Source organism: Amblyomma maculatum, chromosome 10, assembly GCF_055883805.1.
Source record: "Amblyomma maculatum isolate TAMU_Amacu chromosome 10, ASM5588380v1, whole genome shotgun sequence".
Lineage (NCBI taxonomy): Eukaryota > Metazoa > Arthropoda > Arachnida > Ixodida > Ixodidae > Amblyomma > Amblyomma maculatum.
In genome coordinates, this window is record NC_139353.1 from 165,622,349 (window position 1) to 165,639,155 (window position 16,807).

Below are 16,807 nucleotides of genomic sequence, written 5' to 3' on the forward strand. Positions count from 1 at the left end.
CCTGACCGTTACCGGTTGCAATCGATATCTGTACACGCACAATTCTATGCGTCTTCGCTTCTTCTTCGGTGAGCATATCTGCAGCAGCTTTAGTCAGACTGACGTCGCTGAAATTAGATATCTCGATAACTTTCTCATCGGTCGAATCGTTGTACGCCGCTCGGCGCAACAATTCGTCCAATTCCCACGGAATTTCGATGAAAGACTCAAACGCTCGCGCATTCAGCAATTCAAACGCCATTATTTTATTCCATCAACCCCCAGCCACCGTCGCGCGCTAAGAAGGAATGGTCGAGCTGGATGCGGCGGTAGCTTCTTGCTTGATCTTTTCTTTGGCACTCTCATACTCTTGTTTCTTCTGTTCAAAATCGGCCTTGGCTCCGTCGTAGCTAGACTTGGCAGAATTGTACGCTTCTTTCAAGTTATCAAACTGATCCTTCTGTACCTTGACTTCTTCGGCAATGTTTCCCATCATGTCTTTCAACCCCTTGCTCACTTTTGCACGTATCGCGTCCACGTCGTCGATGCCGCTGTCGGGCGTGTCGTCGCGCAACGACTTCAACTGTATCGGTTGACTCATGTCGTGTTGCACGTGCATGTCCACTTCATCGTAGTACTCGTCGGCACTATTAGCAAACGGAATCATCGTGGACGTAATGTTCAACGGTATTACCACTCGATAGTACACGTCGTATATTAGCGAATGTAAGGTATTGAAAAGCGTGCTCACTACTGCCTTCTTGTTCTCTTCCGAAAGGCCCTGTACATCCTTCATCAATCATGGCGATTTCCACTGGTCGCTACGGAGCACGTTTTCTTGCTCCGGGACGACGATTTCGATTTCCACTGGTCGACCAAGATAGGGTGCGCATATTCCGCTGGTCGTTTGGGGCAACTCGGGACGCTCCAGATCGATCCGCCGACCGAAGTCGGATCTTGCCGGAAGTCCTAGTCGCTGACGCGGTCACTTCCGGATGCTGCTGGATTCTTTTGGCTGTTTTTGACCGTTTCAGCGACATCGGCAGGGCGCCGTCTGCTGCGACCCGGTTGCAGCAGCGGAATGCTTCCTGCAACCGGGTTGCAGGAGCCAAATGCTTGCTGCAACCCATGACGTATTATCCGGTTTAAGAAAAACGTCACATCCGGCTATTGTTTTGTGGGTTTTGTGTTGCTTTTAGTAGCAAAATGGCTGGTCGTCTTTTATGGTGGGAGGCGGGAGAGCTGTGTCGCCGTGTCAGCCGTGTGCTCTCGTGTTGTACGGTACGTAAGCAATTTTTTCTATTCTTAAGATACTTCAGTATGCATGTATTGAGTCATTGCCCACTGTCCGTCCACGTCCGTGCGCCCGAATGTTCTGTTGACCATTGAGCCTGCTTGGCCGGCAGTGGGCCCGAACGCCCCAAAGGTGTATTATCGAAGGTCTCAATCGAAAGCTCAACGCAGTTCGACACTAAGGAACATGCGGTTAAATACCGTTTATTAGGCCAACCGCGCGAAAATCTCACGTCATGTAAAGCACGCCTGACTATCAGTCTTGCGTGCGCTTGAAAAGGGCGGGAAACTTGGGTACTTTCCGCACCTGTCTGGGTGAATAGTTAATGATTGTAACGTCTCTGAGCTGATAGAGGGACTTTAGGAGGTACTAGGACATGACAAAACAACGCGTAGAAGCAGGAAAGGCGAGGATCACACAGGCCTTTGTGGGAAGCTTTTGTTTCGATGCACCACGACGTACTAACCATTTGTGCGACATACTATCATTTTGTGTGGCCCTCGTTGCTATGACGCGGTGTAATGATTTCATACCTCATTTTATGACTGCGCACGGTCAAATGTATGCAGGGCCGCTTTCTGATTACGGTGAGGTAAGCGATTTCGCCTTGTGTTTAAAGTGCATCAACATGTACTTGTTTTAAATTCAATTTGTTTTGTGTGTGTGAAGATCGCTTATAAGCTGACGTCTAATATTTGGTACGCAGGGACCTTCCTGGTATGTGTTTTGGAGTCTAGCATGTACTTGCTGATTGCTGAGGCTGAACAAATGGGACTATGAAAGGCGGAGACAGCATATGCTCAAACGCCACAAGGTGAGCCCTGTACTTAATTTCAAAACAATTGCTGTGCCACGGCAACTGGTCATTTGTTTTACATGGGGAACATGCTTGGGCACAGGTCCCCAGTTTGCATAGAGTGCATGAATGAATCAAACAAGCAAGCATTCCTGCAGTTGCAGTGTCCAGCTTGTAGTTTGCAGCCTTTCTTTCTCAGTTGCAATTAATGCATTGCAAACAGTGTGCAATGTAACAGTTGATTCAGACTAAGAAAACCAGACTAGCTCCAAAAACAAACAAATGTTTGCGCAAGATGGAAGATCAAACCACGCTATATTGTCTTCTCAATTCGCTGTGAAAAACTGGCAAAGCTGCCTTCTTTAACAAATGATATTCCTGCACAGGTCGGTTGTGTTGCTTTTTTTTTTTTGTGTGTGTGTGTGTGTGCGTGCGTGTGTGCGTGTGTGTGTGTGTGTGTGTGTGTGTGTGTGTGTGTGTGTGTGTGTGTGACAAAGTTCCTGCAAGAACTTTATAGCTTTGGAAACCACTGTGAAAGATAAAATGAGGTCTGCAAGATTGGCATCAATGGCTTGCAGGGCAAGCAGCACAGAATATACACCCTGCCTATTCTTTAACAGTATAGCTCGAGCATCGACTGTCCGAGCAGAAACAAAGTGGAAATCAGGAGAGGTAACAAGCAGGGAGATGTAATCATGCTGCTTCAGCGAGTGTTGTCTACTTGGCTGTTCTGCTCCGTTGGCAGCAACCCCTTGAATCTAGTTTCATATCGGAGTTCTGAGCGCGCTCTGCTATGTGCTTGTGGATTAAATCTGTGCAAGCTTGTAACGTTCCAAATTTTACACTTGTCCCTGGTTCTATTTGCAAATACTGTCTCGTATTTTTTTTTTCATTTTTTTTTTTTTTTTTCCAAGCAATGAAAGTATCGATGGCAAGAGTTATGGGGAAAGTTGGATTTTTTATTGGAAATGTGTGTTCTTTGGAGATACTATTCGCATGATATGCAGATACTATTGCGGCTAAAAACAAACAATGACAGCTTCTCCGGGCACCGACATGCCTACCAGCCAATTGTGGCAGGGTTGCTTCACATTGATCAAAGCAGCGTAGCAAACGAGGTTCACTGCAGCATCAAGAATTGTGAGCACGCCCTCGCACTCCTGCATCTTCCGGCGCAGCAGTGCCGGGCAGTCGACGGTCACGTGGTACTGTTAAAACATTGGCCAGGTGTACACTGCCTAGGGTGGTGCCCATTTCGTAGCAGAGGCAATGCCTGCCTAAAGTATATCCTCTTCACTTGACGAGCAAAGAAGCATTCTAGTTTCCCTTGCTGAGAAGGGGGAATGCAGCCTCTCCACTCCATCCACTATCTTCTCGCCAACATCGAACACTTTCTTTCCGCTCATCAAAGATTATCCTTTTATGCCAGGGGCCTTGGCGCACGGCCCGCGGAGCTGCGTGATGCAGTCCGCCAGCTCAAACTTTTCAGCTGACATTTTTGAAAGCATTACCACCAGCCCTAATTTTCAACTAAAATAAACTCGGACTTTGTACCAGTTAGTATGCATTCATTTTTTAAAAGGCGTTGACGACTTAATCTGCGTGAACTTTTATTTGACATCACTATGCCTTCAAAGCAAGGAACCAGACATCCTTGCCTTCTCTTTTATTTCCAAGTTGTTTTTTGAGGATTATAAGTGTGGTAGTATTTATTAACAGGTGTACCATTTCAGTACCCTCTCCGAGCGATCCTGAAGCGGCTTTTCTTTTGCAATAATAGGAGGGCTTGGTCTGACAAAACGAAGTTTTGCTTATTTTTGTTCATTTTATTGTTATTTATTGTACTTTGTTTCCTGTTGTTTTGTTGATTTCTGGCTCCTGGGTCATGAGAGAAAAAGCTTTCTCAATGCAACCCACATAGCAATATGAGTTTGAGACTCCCTGCTCTATGCCCATAATGGCGGGGGGGTCAATGGATAATTCATAATGAGTTTGTCTGAAAGGTAATTGTTTAGCAAAAAGCTACTATGTGCCACTGGTCAGCCCGGACCCACAACCTCCGCATCATGGTGTTAGAAGTGTGTGAACGGGCCGCTCCGCACCGAACAGTAAGTGACAATACTGATGCTCCGATTTCCGTAGGCTGTCGAGAGACTGCGTTGACTGTTGGTGGCCGCGGGTTCGCTGGGTGCAGTTAAACTCTTCGGGCAAAGGCGTGGGGAATAGATGGGCTTCCCTATACACAGGTGCTTCTTGCTGTTTCTTCTGCCTTCGCTCGTACCGAGTGGTGTTGGTGACCACCGCTGCGTCCGTAGCTCAGCAACACATTGCGGTGCGGAGATGAGGACTTCTCTTCTCGACTGCACACATTTATTTACACTTGTTTACAAACTATTTACAATAACGTCGTCAGATGTGATATCAAAACATAGAGGGCTAACCGCAACTGGGTGCACGATCGGAGGTCAGAGGCTAGCAGAATCAGACCTTGGCCTTCTGCTACACTTAAGGCCGGAGTCCCTTGAGACCTCCGTCAGCCTAGCCTCCCTCCTCGAACAACCCGTCTGCCCTCGTCTGAGCCCAACCGTCCTCCGAGCCCGACTGTCCCAACGCTCCTTCCTTAGCGCTCAAAATTCGAGTCTAGTCCGTTAACCAATCAACGACTAGTCACTCTGTGGCCAATAACATGCAGTCCTTCAAAATGGGCTGGCCAATCGCTGTGCCACATATATACCCCTCTCTTATGCATGTTAAGTAATACAAACACAAAGCATGCACTACGCGGCGAGTGGTTGCGCACACAAACACATACATCTGTGATTTCTGCCTCTCCAAAATCCTCCCACGCAAGAGGTGCCAAGCAGTCGCAAAGACAAACGGCGTCGACGGTTACACTTCCGAAAACACACACATAGACACACACACGCAAACCTGAGGCCCAAACATTCCGATCCCTGCCCTTGTTTGGTTGCGCACGGGCGGCGGATTCAAAGGGACGTACAGGCGCCTTCCCATGAAGACATGTCAACAGCGCGTTCTCCCCAGGCCCGTGTTACGCCGCGTTTCGGGATTTATGGCCTCTGCGCCCTCTCCACTCGAACCGGGAGACACAGCAGTTAGCGCCGAACCCACAACCAATGCGCTTATGCTGTGCCTTCCACTTGCACTGCTCTGCCTCCGTCGCGGGACGGACAGAGCCGGCAGCGTCGCCCGCTGCCGTGTGTTCTGGGCTCACTTCCGAGAAGCGGTCGCCTGCGTGACCGTCATAAATCAGCCCGCGTCAAGCTGCCCCTTGACCTTGGCCGCTGCTTCGGAATCTCCTTCTGGGCGAAGCCCGCAAACTTAACTGGCGCCGCAAGATTGCCAGTCAGTTCTCAACTTGCATCGGTGCGCATTTTGTTTATCTCGCTGACGCCCCCGCTCCACGCCTTTCTTCGATCATGGTATATTCTAAGTTGTAATGTAATGTAATGTGGAAAAAAGTGCATTGTTCACCGCTGCAATACAGGCTACATATTCTGCAATGAAAAATGTCAGCTTTCTTCGGTGCGAAAAGATGTCGAACGACTTCAGCTATGGTGGCCGGCATGCCAAGGCATGCAAAGAAGCTGTACTGTCACTGTTTGTGAGGGGCACTTCGAGCCCAGGTTTGTGTCCAAAACATGGACGACAGAGTTAAATGGGCATATGCTGCAAAGCGTTGCTTGCAAAGGAAGCGGTCCCCACTATATTCTCTGCCTGCTTGCCTACCTTTCAGACATCGAAAAGTAGAAAGCGAACCACTGAAAGGCAACCCCAGGAACCGAAAAAATAGAAGATCGTCAAACCTTATGTAGAAGCGTCAGCTGAAGGTAGCACGCGCTTCACACGACACTGCGTGGGCATGGACAGGCCCAAAAGCTGGGTGCGGCTCAACCCACGGGCCGTCTGGGCCGACACATGAACATTTTTGCTGTACTCGGGGTGGGCTTAAACGTACGGGTCTGAGCCGGATTCGGGTTTGTACACAGAGGGCCGATGTCCTTTATAGTCACTTTGTCGGAGTAAAATACACATTCGCGGCGTCGCTGCAGTGAAATGGATGAAATGACCATGATACGCTCCGAGAAAGAAGTTTAGTCTTCTTAGCTTATTTATTTACTTATTACGGCACCGCGGTGGCTTAGTCATTAAAGCTCTCGAGTACTGAGCTGGGATACCCTAGTCTGATCCTAATTGGGAGACAGCATTTTGGTCGAAGCTGAAAGCATGGCAGGCATATACTTGACGATGGCAGTTTCATTGAAGAATCCCAGGTGGCCGAAGTGATCCGGACGCCTCTGCTACGGCGTCCTCACACTTTGAGCCGGTTTGGGACCATTGCTCCAGAGACATAGCCCTTTTGTTGTTTTTTTTGGCGTCATGTACACTTTTTTTTTTTTCTCCACATGAGAAAATTCAAAACCAAATGTGGGTATGGTTTTCATTTTAATCTGTTGATTGGAACGTCTCATAACTGAAATAGCCGCAAAGGCTCGATAGAGTTTAGAAATCTCCTTGACGATGAAATAAGATAAATCTTTAATGAGCAATTTTTAAATAGTCAATCAGTGTCGTAAACAATTAGGCGCGCGCCGGCCACATTGAACGATACAAACGAATATATGAAATTACTCCCCTCGGTGACTAAAGAGCAGCAGTCAGACACCGCTCTTGCATGTTTTAAAGCGTAAAATGCCATGTGCGGGTTATGCTGGTGTGGTGCAGCGGGGAGTTCGCCTAATAAATTAGAGTAGCGCCAGATGAGGCTGGTCTGCGATAAGGCGCTTTCTCATATGGTCAGTTTTATATACCACTGGAGGCTAGGAACTGGAAACCTCATACAAACCACTGGGAAGGGCCAACATTCGAACGCTTGGTGAGGTGCTATCTTTTTCAAGGTTGGTGTTCAACACTCATGACGCCTCAGCCACAGATACAGTCTTGCTGCCGCAGCGGCGCCATCTTTCTCGACAGAGGAAATTGAGGGCGGGGGGACACGCCTCAGTGAAGAGCATTGCAGCCAGAACACGTGCCGGCCCTGGCAGCAGTGCTGTTGTGAGCTATTATATAACAGCACCTCTCGCACACCACAGGGCGGGCATGCCGCCTGAGCTTCTTGTCTTTTGTCTACCGCCGTCGCCTCCAGTTCACAGATAATTAAATCGAGAAGAATATTGGCTTTCTCTTTCTTTGACGGAGGTGGTACCTACGCTTGACGAACGGCAGTTTTGGCATGGCGTGAAGGCTACATACGCACGCTATTGGCTACTTTGCGTTTCCTCGAAATTTTAATCAGTTATATTTTGCTGCACACGGTGTCTAAATATTAAAGCATCCTCGCAAGAAGTCCGATGACAATTTTTTTTTTTCATTCTAATTGAATGCGATCTCACGAATTGAAATCATGGCCAAACTGGTTGCTTTTAAAGGGGACATGGCTCTTAAAGCTATTTTTCCTACGTTTTTCAACAAATTTGATAAAACCTGGTATTCTGATTGGGCAGCTGGAAAAATGGTTACATGTTTGAAATCAGTGCAAGAAACTGAATCAGAATGCCAGGTTTTATCAAATTTGGTCAAAAATTGGAAAATAATCTTAAGGGCCATGTCCCCCCTTAAGCAGAAGCGAAATGCAATACAGCTGACATATTTCGTGGTGTGTTTGGAGACTGTAAACAGCCTAAACTAATACATTCTTTTTCAGCGAATTTCTAACAGTTTAGAGTTGTCGTGGGAAGACGAAAGAGTCACACTGGCCGTACTGCCCGAATCCGTGAGTCTCGCTGCCTGTCGGAGGTTGGGCACACTACAAGCAGTGGCGCGCCGGCGCGGCTCGTTCATACACAACCCTTCAGACACCACACTCCACATGGTCTACTTGGCACTTGCTGTATTTTATTTTAAACCAGCCAAAAAACAAGACAGGGAATAGAAGCTAACGAGATGAGGCTGGCTTCTCTGTGTCTAGTCTTTTGGCTGGCTTAAAATGAATGGTTACCAATTCGCCCAGTTGTTAACCTTGTTGCTGTATTTACAGGGCATTCCCACGTCTGCTGCTGCGGTTTAGTTGAGCACTGGTGAACGCTGTCTATGTTGGGATACATGCAACATAAATAGCTTGAAAAGATTTCACAGCCATCATTGTAGCTAGTTTGTAAAGCATGGGATGCATAATGTGCAGGTCTCGGACATCAACGGTGGCATGTTTCTTGTTTTTGTTTTTCTAGTTTGCAATGAGTTATTTTTCATTTGACAGTAGATACACTACTAATTACCGTTCATCACCAATGCAGACTTTTTTTTTTTAGTTAATTATATGCTTCCTCAATTTCATTCTGTTGGTTTGCATACCTGTGTCGTAACAGAGCGTTTATATATTTTTCCTTTTCTGCTAAATAGAAGAGCATGAGCCTCTCATAGCCTGTGTTGCTTTGGGACGTTAAATCCCATAACATCTTATAGTAGCGCGAACAAAAACACACACAAGACAGGGTACAGGACGAGCGCTACCTAGTTGGTGCAGTACTTCAGACATCTTATAGTAGCGCGAACAAAAACACACACAAGACAGGGTACAGGACGAGCGCTAGGCCGACAACACATCTTACCGAAATCCCATAAGCCAGACCAGCATGAGCCTCGTTTCTGGCAGTCGTAGATCTATTTCATTGAACTTCTTTGTTAATAATAAGCTTGTCAAACATACGTCAGACAAAAACATACAGTATTATGGGTGTGACACCATGAAGGTGTCAATCATTAGAAATGTCACAAGTGTTGGGCAGGCATGCAGGGCCCATCATTAACGTGTTAAAATTAAGCTCGGGTGCCACTCAAGCGAAAACGTGAGAAGCCACTGACAGAAGGCCATGGAGTAGGGTATCTGAAGGGGGAAAGGGCTACCCTTGAGTGCAGTCTATCCTCACTGAAGGGATTGCTGACCAGTGCCTTGGAAATTTTATCAGAACAGGCATGGATAAAAAAAATTATATGCACACGATAGGGAGTGGAAATGTGCTGCCTATTGATGTGAACTCCGAACTAGTCCAGTGGTGCTTGAGCACATCATAGTGGTATAGTCCACATATCTCAGGCTAAAATAGTCATGTTTTTAGTCGAACTTATCGTTCGGGCATCAAGTATGGAAACAAGCATTGCATTTTCTGCTAGTTTGTTCCAAATTGTTTCTAAGGTTGTTTGTGTTATTTTAAATATCTGTACATGTTTTGGCTGTTAGTCTTATATTTTCAGCAATGCATTGATCTTTGAATAAAAAGGAATCAAATAGGTTATTTTGGTATGTCAGGTATAAAATATTCAGCTAATAAAATCATTTGACTTTAGAAACGTGCTCCAAAACAATTTGAATGCTTCAAAACTTCAGTTTTATAGCTTCAAAGTGCTCGAGCCTGCTTCTACCTCTCCAAGTTGGTTTGTGGTTCAGGTCATTATTAACAGTTCTGCATGACTGAATTGATGTCTTCAATTTGTAGTTTTGGGGAGGGTTGCATCCATTGGGAAGAGTGAAAAATGCTGGCTGAAGATAAGGAACGCAGCATTATGAAAATTCCGATTGCTATTGGGCAACCATCTCATGGATGATGGCACTTGAAAGCGTTTTGACTGGAGGTACTCGCACTGCTTGGGCTAGGCCAGTGCAGTACTTCATCTTACAGGAGCATATGCACCTAATCTTGGTCGCATTTTGCTTGTTAACGACATGCAAGACAGTACTCTGTACAGATCATCACCTGATTTTTATCTTCAACCGCTAAATAATCTATAATTGATTTTTGTCTTATCTGTTTCAGGGTGTCTATACTCCATTAACACACTGAATCTTAGTAGTGCTGCTACTGCACTTAGTCAAGTGTTGGTCTCAGTTTGCAATACTTTCAGCTGCTTTGAGAAGTAAGATGCTCATGGACAGCCTCCTTAACAACATGAGCTGTTGTATTTGTGATGAGGACTGTATATCAAAGACAGCCAGAGGTTTTATGATGCTGGCATTGTAGCAACTGTTGTGGTGCTGCAGTTCAGTGAGGGATTTGGCCATCTTGTGGTTGTTGCCTGTTTGCTGTGGCCACCCTCAAAGTAAATAGCTATGGTCCTGTCACATAGCTAGAGAACTTCTTGTTACTTGTATGGAAACTACTGTTTGGCACAAAATGACTTGTGCCTGCTTCATGTGCGAGCGACTACATTTGGGTGGAACAGTTCCTCATTCTTTTTCACAGCCCATAGGAAGGATTTCGCAAGTTTAGAAAATGAAAAGTCCACAGCTGAATTAGTCGCGATTCTGGAATCATGCTGTGTAGTCGACAAACGCCACAATTCGAGAGCAACGCATGTCGTCTAATGAACAGTGCAAGTGAAACTTCTTGGATGCAGCAGCAAATGAAAATGTGCACACATGGTTTTCAAGATGTCTCAACGTTTATTTATATGCTTCACAACCTACCAAACAAAGCCCGCACGCTTGCGTTACACCAAAGCACAATCACCGGTCTGTTCTGATGTCTGCGGCCAGTGTTGATAATTTCATATAAATTCTTTACCACCCACGGTGTCCATTTCTGCTGTGCATGTGCACTGCAGTGATACATTGTCGCACGCATGCAGAGAGCACTAGTACTGGCCTTACTTAGGGTAACCTTTTCGCTGTTTTGGCTTTTCTCATTCTTGAGCTATGCTACATGGTGCACACTTTTCTTTTTGGTCTGGTTCCTTTGACGAGTCATGAATTCAGCATTTGTGCTTTTCCTTTTTGAGGGTGTAGTGACCATATGCAAATCCACTATTAGAATATATGAGCTGCTGCATAGTCTGCAGTCCTGTTATCTTTTTATATAAATTTAGTACGTCTCTGAATTTCTGAGCTTGCATACTTTTGTTTCTTCTCCCCATGACAGCCGATCCTGCACGTGACTGATGCTAGTCGAGAGATCACAACAGCTGCCCACCTTTCAAAGCATGGCATTCCCTGGCCCAAGTTGACTGCTCCCTGTGCTACTGTCTCAACAGTGTACTCACAAGTCTGCACTTCGCTTACACACGTTGGCCATAGCTTCTGTGTCAAAATAAAGTATTCCTACCTATGTGCCTTTTCATTCATTAATAACGCACATGATTGGAGTAATAAACACTCCAGTGCCAAAACACCATGTTGACACACTCATTTATGTTTAGACTGCCTACCTTCTGCATTACTTCCCTTTTGTAGCCTACCTAGAAAGGTAAGTATTTACTGTATGAGTCGTAGAACCCCATGTATTTCTGTTATTCCTTTTGAGACAGGAAATAATCTGCAAAACCAGTGAAGTAAGAAAAGTTCACAGATATCTTTCGTAGACAATATTTAGAGGTAAGCCCAATGAAGATGCTTGGAACTGCAGACGGGGCCTGGTGATGGAAAGGCAAAGTGGGCGGTGTTTGTTGAATTGCAGAAGAGTGGTTTAATTCAATATTTTGCAGATGAGCAGCAACTTAATTGCAATGCCCTTGTCTGTGGGATGCACCCATACTGTCGCCTCATGTAATGCTCGAACATTTGGCAGTGCTAATCACTTTACTAAAATATTGTAATCTTGGCCCTTCAAAGTGAATTGTGTTCAATAGCGAGGTGACATGCTTGCAGCAATGAGATTCTAACCTTGGATACCCTCTCAATACGCTATTGCTGTGCCTCTATGCTATTGGAATGGTGAGGCAGCATAATAAAAGGGCATAAAAAAAAGCGTGTGCAGTAATTCTTTACATGTAACAATAGTTGAAGCCCTCGCCTAATTTAATGTGATTGCATTAAAAGGTCATATTTACCAAAAAAGGCAATTTGAGCGACAAGGATGACTGGCAGATGGTATGACCGGATGGATTGGTCTGGGTGATGTGGGGACCATGGTATGGTCCAGCTGCCTACCCAAGCGGCTCCTTTGACATGAGAAAAACTCATTGCCTTTCAGAATCCCAAGTCAGATGTGTGAGTTGGGAGTTCATTCACATGTGATAATTAGTAAACTTACAAATTGGTATGTGTGATAAAAGCGCAAACTAAGATTGGTGAGTCAACAAGTAGCCAACTAAATGTACAGGGATGAGAATACAGGAGTCGTAAATGCTGTGGCATGTTTTCCTTAACAGCGGTGCAGAAGTGCCCCCGAAATATTTGTTGCATTTGCTCAATTTAGGTGTATTTCAGTTTCTGGTATAACCTTTCCCACACCTTTAACCTTTAGGCACAGTAATTGTAAGTAAAATCAGCAGTTAAAAAAATAGCATTGTCAAGATGACAGCGTTCCAAAAGATTGAGAAATAGTATTAAGGTACGTATAGCAGCAAAAGTTGCAACACTGTACCATCAGCATGCACGTGTGATCCCAGCCATTTTTGGAACCATAAATGCAGTATTAACTTCAGTAGTTTATCAATTCAGTTTCGGACTATCCTCATGTTTGACAAGATTTTAATGATGAAACCTTCAGCTTAATGCCTCTAGTAGCCTGAGTATTCTGAAGCATAGCATTGTTGCCTTACTTAATTGCTTGGTACACTTTCCAATTTTGCAGTGAGAAATTTCTTAGCCTAAAAAAGTGAAAAATTTGGCAGTACTCTGTCAGGGACAAAGCAAGCTTTTGGAAAAGGAAAATAGAGTAGATGTCTCTGAATGGACACCCCATGTGCACTGTGAATGAAACTAATGAGCAAAAAAAAAAGCATATGCTTTCAAGCAAAGTATTGCAATGCTTAATATTACATAGAATTCCTCCTGGCACACATAGATTTCATATTTCAAGCTGCCAGTTTCCATCATGCAAGGACGACATTTGCTAGTTTCTATACAGCACCTTCGTGCTTTCGCACTGGCAAGCCACGTTTTGCGAGAGGGTACCTTTCTAAGTGGACTCAGCTAGGCTTAACCTGATTTCCATGAAATATATATGGAAGGGTGCTTAAACCAGATGCTATCAGGCTTTACGTATACCTGCAGATAAGAGCCCTGCCAGCTACTATTTTTAATAAAGAAAATTTGATATATCTAGTCGTCACTTAGTGTTTGTCATACATACTCCCTCAAGCACAATTAACAGTGTTCTGATCGAGCTGCATGCTTGATTGATACTAAAAATGAAAACGCAGCGCTGACACCAAACATGAACGAGCCACTGCTCAATTAAAACGCCTGGAGAGAGTGAAACGTAAGTCAACTTCATCCCTTTCACTTCTTCCTTGTCGACTGGTTGGTTAACCAACCAACCTTGTCAACTGCGACGTAAAATATCGGCAGCACTTGTGCAGCGGTCACCTCTACAGACCGAGCATGCTATGCATCTGGTCATCGACTGGAAGCTGTCGGCCGGCGCATCGTCGCCGTCGATTCTCCCAGCGACGCCACGCCCTCCGCGGCACGGATTCAACCCTCTTTCCAGTTTGGTTGCTAATGGACATCAATTTTCGCTGATTATTGTACTAAGCAGGTAAGCCCAGCTCTACTAATTGAGCACATAATTAAAATATTTTATCGAGTTCAGTTTATAGCGCAGCCCTATGGCAGTCGCGTAACCAGCGAAGCGAATAAAGAGCACATCAGAGGAAGAAAGTTCGGCGATGCACTCTGATGCACATCTTACGCATTGGATTTGTTATAGAGACGACCATGGAATAATTTAAACAAATTGTTCGATATACACGGTCATTTGGCTGCTGGATGTACCATTGCTTGTAAATCCGGCCGCGCAAAATATATAGTAAAAGAATTTACTTATTTTTCCATATTTTATGTTCACAACAAACATATGCATAACCACGCACTGAGATCAAGTGCCACATGAAAATTCGCGCTTCCACTTCAGTTCGAATAATAGCTCTCGAGGTCAAATGTTCGAATGAGTCGCGTTACATATGCTGTGTATGCGAGGTGGGTACGTGGGGGACGAATTAAACTGCACTGCAAAAGATAGTTTGGTTTGGTTTATGAGGTCCCGAAGCAACTCGACCAGGCTGTGAGATACGCCGTATATAGTGGAAGGCTCCGAGAATTTCGACCATCTGGCTGGGTTTTTACCGTACCGCGCAGTACACGCGGGCGCCTTTGTTAGTATTCGCTCCCATTGAAAAGCAGTCACCCCAGTCAGGATTGAATCCCACACCCTTGGACACAGAAGTCGAGTACGTCAACTGCACCAGCACAGCGGGGGAGGGAGAAGGCACTGTTGCGTTGTTGGGTGCTTGGTTTTGCCCGCGGCTGCTACGTTTTTGTGACATGGCCATGCAGTCCCGTTCCACCTAGCTTCCACTGGGACATCGCAATTCAATCTCGACTTCCTATAAAATCGCAACCATGCAATTCCTGGCACGAAGTCGCCTCCTGGTCGAATTAGCATGGCTTACCCTGCTCGAGTCGCCAGACAGTTCGTTTATACACGCTGGCCAACAAAGACGTACGGGATCTGTTGGCTCTTAAATGATCACAACGGTGCACTGCAATGCCGATCGACGCCACGTACACGCTTACGGGCGGCATGCAATTCGTTGCAGCCTCCGCTGCTGCGGGTGCGAGTCGTGAAAAAAGAAACTATGCCGGGACTGCGGGCATTGCAGAATTAACATGCAGTTTCACGGGTTGGTTTGGCTGGAGGCTTTTAATTGTGCCCGTGTATGCGGTGCGATAACAATTAATTAAGCAGGCGCTGGTATATAACTGATAATACTTTTTAACTAGTCATGCGCACTAGCGCCTCATTTACTAACAGCTATAGGTTTGCTGAGGTCGCAATTATAATATCTATATCAGTCTTTTAAATTTTGGAAACACCATTATCGTCCCCGCTTTTAGCACACGAATTTAGGCCGCGTATGGCAGAAAACGAAACCTCTCGGTCGAGGATAATTTAGTGCGCGCGGCATATATATGTACGGGTGTACGTTGTACGATCGCTTCGCTAGCCATTCCTCCCGGGCGCTCCCGAACATTATGAAAGAAGTGACACCCGCGGCGGTGCGTGGCGCGTATGCAGCATGCATGACTAGCGTGGCGATTTGCGCTCAACCGCTGTATAGTTTCGGTTTCGCCTGTGTACGGCCGGAACTACCCGAGCAGGTAGCGTAGATGGCAGCGTACTGCTCCGAAGTTGTCACTTGCTCCTTCTTAGCGCACAGGAGGGACGGCAAGCTTCGAGAGCAAGGTATACCCGCACATATGAAACGGGCTCATAAGAGAGCCAGGTCGAAAAAATAGAGAAGGTTATGGCCAGGTACGCGCTCGATCATCACAGTGGTTTCAATTTAGCCCGCGCATAAAAATTTCTTGCGTTAAATACGCCATTAGAATTATGTTTTGGGAAAGTTTACACTGATATAGATACTGACATGGGCGTCGACATGACCCCCTGCATGGTGCCAACAGATTCTTATTCACTGAAATTGCATTGTCAGAACACTTAGTGACATAATTTGTTCATTCTAGAAGGACAAACTCGTGGAAGTTTAAATTTTGAGTCTTGTGCTATTAAATTAAGGAAAAAAGTATGGGAGATGGAATAAACCCCACCCTTTACAACCCCCTTTACTGATACATTATCACCAGGTTTGATTTGGTTGTTTAATCTGATGCAAAAATTCATAAGAATAGCAATAAATGGACAGCAGAAGACAATTAAGTAGTTCAGTTCGGTAGTTAAAATCTTAAGGGTCACTGTATCAAATGCTTTTTGAAGATTAAGAAAAGGTAGCTAATTTTATTTGAGTTGAACATGCCCATGCTTCTCATTTAGTGAATCAGTATATACAAAGCATTCCTCATCACCTGATGGGCCAGCTCATCAAGACACTTACAGTAATTGCTTAACTGTGGCTGCTTGCTCTTTGTATGAAATAAAAAACTAACTTGAATTTGAGGCAAAAATTTCTAAGAAAGGAAAAGGCACGAGTACTGAGTCATCAAAAGTGCCTTAAAATTGAGATACTCGCTTAAAATCAAGAGACTTAGCTGCAGTATATGCAGCCAAAGAAGAAACAGAAAAAGGCTTTTGAAATGTCAAAACAAGTGATTTTAATAGCACCCCCAAAATTCAGCAAGAGTACTGGGCAATTTTAGAGTGTATGGTTAAAGCAGAATTCATTTTACCCAAATTTAATACTCAACTTGGCTGTTCTGCCAATGCCAAATTTTTCTAAAAAATTTCAACACTTAGAAGCACAAAAAAAGCCTAGCCCTGAAGCTTTTGCTTTCTTTTCTAGAATGCATTCATACCTTCAGTTAGAAATGTTAAGGTATAGAAGCACGATCAAAAGCGACCATTCAGAGCTTCTTTGGAACTATCCAAAATATAAGTTATGAACTGCAAAATAAAATGACCCACGTTTAAGGTCTAATTGTGTTTTTTAAGTTTCGCTTTCAGCTATGCTGGTCCCTGTAGACCTTTCCTCAACTCTTTAAACTGTACTTCAAGACCTAGTAGAAGTAGTAGTAATAAATTTTATTTGGCTACAAAAATGAGTGCCAAAGAGGTTTGCAACTTGTAGAACCAGGGCCATCTGTCACTTCGACATGGAGGACTCCAGCCAGGTACACCAATTAAAAGGAGGAGAGTCAAGATAAATGGGGGACTGAATGGCAATGGTGCAAAGGAAAAGCAGTGTTCTAGGTTAATGCAAATGAGAGATATAGTTGGGACAAGATGCTTTAGGTGGATACAGTAAAGAAAGAAATGCACTGGGAG

The 16,807-nt window shown here is 44.9% G+C and overlaps 1 protein-coding gene and 1 long non-coding RNA gene across 3 annotated transcripts in view; one reads left to right on the forward strand and one right to left on the reverse strand.

Annotated features, from left to right (window-relative positions):
* The window catches only part of LOC146177848 (BTB/POZ domain-containing protein KCTD3), a 178,325-nt gene that overhangs the window by 116,957 nt on the left and 44,561 nt on the right, over nucleotides 1-16,807 (reverse strand). The window lies entirely within an intron of this gene.
* On the forward strand, nucleotides 1,121-11,069 carry LOC146177850 (uncharacterized). The gene is made up of 3 exons (XR_014701097.1): nucleotides 1,121-1,260; nucleotides 1,980-2,087; nucleotides 11,003-11,069. It is a non-coding gene; the product is annotated as an uncharacterized LOC146177850 (long non-coding RNA).